A 6,611-nucleotide genomic window follows, 5' to 3' on the forward strand; every position below is an offset into this window, starting at 1 on the left:
TTGTAATTTGTTAAATGATTGTTTGAACAACAAGGAGATATTTGAGGACAAATATTTCATGAAATGCTGTAGTGTAGAGATATTTTAGAGATTTAGAGACCTGCAGGTTTCTGGGAGTTTGTTCCAGATATTTGGATTATAATAACTGAACTCCTCCATGTTTGGTTCTGACTCTGGGGACAGAAAAGTGCACCGTACTTTAACAACAAACTCCTAGGGATTTTATCCAATCGTCTTCAAATCTTGACAGTAGCATCTCAAGACCTGGCAGATGAAAAGTTAGTGGCGCCCATTTTGACTCTCGCCTGATGGCTATGTGATCCCTTTCCATAGAAGGTGATTATCTCCTAACGCCAGCTGACAGGCTCCAAACGGCCCAAACGTCACATGATGGTTAATGCTTCGGCCCTGAACAGCTCATCTCCAAATCTGAGGTCTCATCATGTGCCGAAACACGATATTGCTGTGACACCAATGGACACGGTCCGATCGTCACCAAATGTCACATGTAATCACCGGTCCATGCCTCAAAACATCTACATGACAACAGAATTGGGTCGAAGTCTTTACGTTTGGTGTCAATGATGATGAAGTCCAAGCTATGTAACATGAATGGCATGTCCCCCAAAGAGTTTATGGAAATCAGAAACAGTCATAATTGTCTATGATAAACTGTGTAGCCATAATAGAGGCACTCAGAGACTTAATGTCCCCTTTAAACCCACCGTATGTAATCCCACAGCCGTTACGGCATACAATAATGTACTGTATTATAAACACTTTGTAATCTAGAGCCTTGGCTATTAATCATAATATTATAATATCATATTTTCCAGTGTTCCCTAAGTGATATACTTAAGTATAACATAAAAGTACTTAAGTATTTCCATCTTATTCATCTTTATACTTTTCTAAATCACTTCATCTCACAGGTCAATATTTTACTTTTGAATCAGTTACATTTTTCTTACAGCTTTAGTGACTTCTTTTAGATATACTGTACACTTTGTACTAACCCTAACCGTAACCCTATCATACCATAATTAGGTGATTTTAAATGTGAGTTTTCATTAACTTGTGTCCGTTAATGGGTTTAGAAATCTTCCTACTTCTCAAGATAAATAAACTATTTGTTAGTGAAACCCTGACAGCGATGACTTTTTACCAAAGTTTTGCAGATAATAATTACGCATTTCTATTTAAGTGAGGTTTTAAATGTTTGTGTTGTTGAATTAAAAGCACATCACATAAGGCATATATACATTTTCAGTTTTTATTTTACTCTATTGAGGTGAGTGACACCATGTTTCAGTCAATACAATTACATGTTCCGCTCTTCACCTACACATTTTGAGTATTACAGTCCCAGAATATTTGACCAACTTGTATGAACACATTAAAAAAAATATATATATAATATATATAATGGAATTGAATGTGTACAGTGAAACAAATATAAATAAATATAAAAACACAATTTTATATTTCATACCATGGGTTCTTTTATTTATGAAATTGTTGATTAAACATACAATGAATAAATAGAAGTACTTTAGTAAACAAAATGTGATACAGTAAATCATTTATACTGTATATGTTTACACAGTGAGGCACACGTGTAAAAAGATAGATTTGAATTTTGAATTTATTTTTAAATCAAATCTTTCTAATCCTAATTGTAGCAGGAAAATTAGTTGTGGGCGAACCTGAGCTCCAGGAGAAAACCCAAAAGTGGAAGGGGGGGGGGGGCGTTATGGATGATGGAGTTTGGGGTGGAGTGCCCTGAAGTGCAAGTCAAAACAACATTTCACAAAACACAACGACATTTAAAAAAACACTACAGCATTTCACATTTTACAGAAAGGGTATTCCTTTAGGGAGAAAACTTCTTGTTTGTGATTGGACAGAGCCAGCCAGCCAACCAATCACTGCTGTGATTGGTTGTTTATGCTGCCAGTCAAGAAATTACGCTTCGTGATTGGTCAGCGGTTATACATGTTAACCCCGTTCGCAGGTGTTTGTGTGCTTGGTAGCTTAGCTTGCTACTTATTAACCAGCTAAGGACGTAACCCTTTATGCATACATATACATTTTAGTTTATGATTCAGCCTTGGGTAAGACTTTTATAGTCTATGGCTATGATGCCCATAATGCTAAACGGGAGCAAATGTTAATAGGGGACCCAATTATCCCAGTGGTGGCCGCCGGAGCTAACGGAGCCGCAGGGGGCTAGCTCCAGCCGGCGTCCCGGAGCTAGCCCACTGCGGCTCCGTTAGGTCCGGGCGGTGGAGTCTGTCTTTTCTCAACGTGTGAATGACAAGCATTAAGATTAAGAATAACAAAATATAGCTAATTCTCTTGCAGATTGTCTCATTTGATTATGAATGTAACGTTTATATAGGGGAACTACACTGTTAGCAGTAACTTGGTATGCATGTATTTCATGTTAGCTTAGCTTCTTAGCCTGAGCTAATTCTGTTTACTTCCAGTTCGGAGGCAGCAGGTCCCGCCTCGGCTCCGCCCTTATTTGGAGCAGGCGGGATTAGACTCTGACGTCACAGTCGAGCCGTTAGTGGCCGACTCCGCCTACTAAGGGCTTCACGGCAACTCTGCAGAATCCTATGGGTGACGTCACGGACACTACGTCCATTTATATATACAGTCTATGGTCGTAACCACATGTTATCTAGCCTGCGACAAAGATACTGGATTTCTGGTGCTAGTGTGGCTATAAGGAAAACCCTGTCAAAATGTGTTGTTTGTCGGCGACTAAATGGAGCTCCAGGAATGCAGCAGATGGCAGATTTACCTCGAGACAGAGTTTCTCCAGATGAACCTCCATTCACTCGTGTTGGAGTTGACTATTTTGGACCTTTTGTGGTCAAGTGAGGAAGGAGTACAGTTAAAAAGTATGGTGTTCTCTTCACATGCTTAACAGTAAGAGCCATCCACATCGAAGTAGCTTCATCCTTGGATACAGATTCCTTTGTTAATGCTCTTCGACGCTTCATCGCAAGACGTGGACAAGTATTGGAATTACGCTCAGATAATGGAACTAACTTCGTCGGAGCTGAGCGTGAATTGAGAGAGGTTAGAAAGGTTGAATATTGCTAAAATCAACAACACCCTCCTTCAGAAAGGAATAAAGTGGACTTTCAATCCCCCTACTGGATCCCATCATGGAGGAGTATGGGAAAGGTTGATCAGATCTGTGAGGAAGGTTCTGAATTCCAGCCTGAAGGCACAGAACCTTGATGAAGAGTGTCTTCACACGGTTCTTTGTGAAGCTGAATCCATCATCAACAGCCGTCCCATAACGAGAGCATCCACAGATCCCAATGACTTGGAAGCACTAACCCCTAACCATCTTTTGCTGCTAAAAACCAAGCCATCTTTTCCACCTGGACTGTTTCATAAAGAGGACATATATGCTCGTCGAAGATGGAAACAAGTTCAGTACATCTCAGACTTGTTTTGGAAACGATGGATTAAGGAGTACTTGCCTCTACTCCAGGAACGACAGAAGTGGTCAAATGTCAAGCGCAACTTCATACCAGGAGATATTGTGCTCATAGTCGATGACTCAGCACCTCGCAATTCATGGCTTACAGGGAGGATTGTACAAACCATCCCAGACAGAAGAGGACTTGTACGTCAGGTGCGAGTGAAGACAAAAACTAGCTATCTGGACAGGCCTATCACAAAGGTCTGCCTTCTACAGGAAGCAGAAGAGCCGTGAGGAAATTAGTGAACTTCATAGACCTTGACATTTTTTCCGATTTTTACTAAGTGATAGTAAAGATCACTCCTTCATAGGCTAACAAACTATATATTTTATTTTATTTTCTATTTTTTTGCCTAAAGAAGAAAAGGACACTTTAACAAAGGACGTTTTTATCCTTAAAAGTTTTTTCCTTGATTGTCTCCTACATCATTTTTCAGTTGTATAATTACTATGTTGATATAATTAGGGGCCGGAATGTAGGAGCCACATATGAAGCCATTTCTGTGTTTGTTACGATACATGTTTTTTGAGTCACTATAGGTGGTGGGCGTGTCATTGGATTTGTGTGGTGACGTTTGTGCTTATATCCGGTTGCTTTTACCTGCACACTTTGTAATAGATGGGGGAGTGAGCTAGAGAAGGACAATTTGTGTTGACCGCACGCACGCATGCATACAAGGATATACGTATATGGATATGGAATATTGCATTTTTGCTTTGGAAATAAAAGGTCAAACGCATACTGTGTTGGAAAGACTGAGTTTTTGCGCGTCCACAGTGTTTTTTCTCTTGTTTAGTCCCTCGCGGCACTTTGTTTAAGATTACTGCCGCAATACAGACCATTGCCTGTGGATTTGGATTTTATTTTAAAGTGAACATACAAAACAAAAATCAGCGTGATGGAAACAGAACCTTTATTAAATGAAAACAGATACACAATCAGCTTCAGTGATCAATACTAATCTGCCTTTTTGTGCTCGATCGCATATTGCTGACTCAGCAGCCGGACTAACATGCGGGGTTTGAGGCTTTCTCCTTCAGTCGTCAGCTTCTCCAGCAGCTCCAGCTTCTCTGTGATCACTCTCCAGTCACACAGTCGCTTCACCTGCCACAGAGAACACATAATTCTTTAGTTTATTTAGTGTTGTATAGGTTTGTGTGCATGTAAATGGTCTGCAAAGGCTAAAATCCCTGTGTTCCCTCAAGTGGGAGTTTCCTTTATTTTAACAAATCACCACTGGCTGGCAGAGAACTCTCTGCTCCATAGTTTCTCTTGGACTTAAGATCACACTGTACATTTTATATTCATATATAAATATTTAATATTCCATCTCTCACATACTTATGTATATATAATAACTTGCTTTATATCTTGTTATTGTTAATTTGTAAATTCAACATGTATATTTTCTACTTTCTTGTTTATTTCTAGTCTTTTAATTTGTATTGTACAATGCCTTGTCTTTTTATGCTGCTGCAACACAAACATTTCCACATTGGGATCAATAAAGTACTTATCTTAAATACAAAGATGTCTACCTGCAGGCTGATGTATTGTGAATGTTCGTACTCCTGCCGGCTGCCGTCACAGAGCTGCAGCACTTCCTTCATTGTCCTGCATGAACACAGCTCCTCAGTATATTATCTTCAAATATGATCACATGTACAGTGGGGCAAAAAAAGTATTTAGTCAGCCACCAATTGTGCAAGTTCTCCCACTTAAAAGATGAGAGAGGCCTGTAATTCTTCATCCTAGGTACACTTCAACTATGAGAGACAGAATGGGGGGAAAGAATCCAGGAAATCACATTGTAGGATTTTTAATGAATTAATTGGTAAATTCCTCGGTAAAATAAGTATTTGGTCACCTACAAACAAACAAGATTTCTGGCTCTCACAGACCTGTAACTTCTTCTTTAAGAGCCTCCTCTGTCCTCCACTCGTTAACTGTATTAATGGCACCCGTTTGAACTCGTTATCAGTATAAAAGACACCTGTCCACAACCTCAAACAGTCACACTCCAAACTCCACTTTGGCCAAGACCAAAGAGCTGTCAAAGGACACCAGAAACAAAATGGTAGACCTGCACCAGGCTGGGAAGACTGAATCTGCAATAGGTAAGCAGCTTGGTGTGAAGAAATCAACTGTGGGAAGCAATTATTAGAAAATGGAAGACATACAAGACCACTGGTAATCTCCCTCGATCTGGGGCTCCACGCAAGATCTCACCCCGTGGGGTCAAAATGATCACAAGAACGGTGAGCAAAATCCCAGAACCACACGGGGGGACCGAGTCAATGACCTGCAGAGAGCTGGGACCAAAGTAACAAAGGCTACATCAGTAACACACTACGCCGCCAGGGACTCAGATCCTGCAGTGCCAGACGTGTCCCCCTGCTTAAGCCAGTACATGTCCAGGCCCGTCTGAAGTTTGCTAGAGAGCATTTAGATGATCCAGAAGAGGATTGGGAGAATGTCATATGGTCAGATGAAACCAAAATAGAACTTTTTGGTAAAAACTCAACTAGACGTGTTTGGAGGAGAAAGAATGCTGAGTTGCATCCAAAGAACACCTACTGTGAAACATGGGGGGTGGAAACATCATGCTTTGGGGCTGTGTTTCTGCAAAGGGACCAGGACCACTGATCCGTGTAAAGGAAAGAATGAATGGGGGCCATGTATCGTGAGATTTTGAGTGACAACCTCCTTCCATCAGCAAGGGCATTGAAGATGAAACGTGGCTGGGTCTTTCAGCATGACAATGATCCCAAACACACCGCCCGGGGTAACGAAGGAGTGGCTTCGTAAGAAGCATTTCAAGGTCCTGGAGTGGCCTAGCCAGTCTCCAGATCTCAACCCCATAGAAAATCTTTGGAGGGAGTTGAAAGTCCGTGTTGCCCAGCGACCAGCCCCAAAACATCACCAGAGGAGATCTGCATGGAGGAATGGGCCAAAATACCAGCAACAGTGTGTGAACACCTTGTGAAGACTTACAGAAAACGTTTGACCTCTGTCATTGCCAACAAAGGGTATATAACAAAGTATTGAGATGAACTTTTGTTATTGACCAAATACTTATTTTCCACCATCATTTGCAAATAAATT

Source organism: Gymnodraco acuticeps, unplaced genomic scaffold, assembly GCF_902827175.1.
Source record: "Gymnodraco acuticeps unplaced genomic scaffold, fGymAcu1.1, whole genome shotgun sequence".
Classification (NCBI taxonomy): Eukaryota; Metazoa; Chordata; class Actinopteri; order Perciformes; family Bathydraconidae; genus Gymnodraco; species Gymnodraco acuticeps.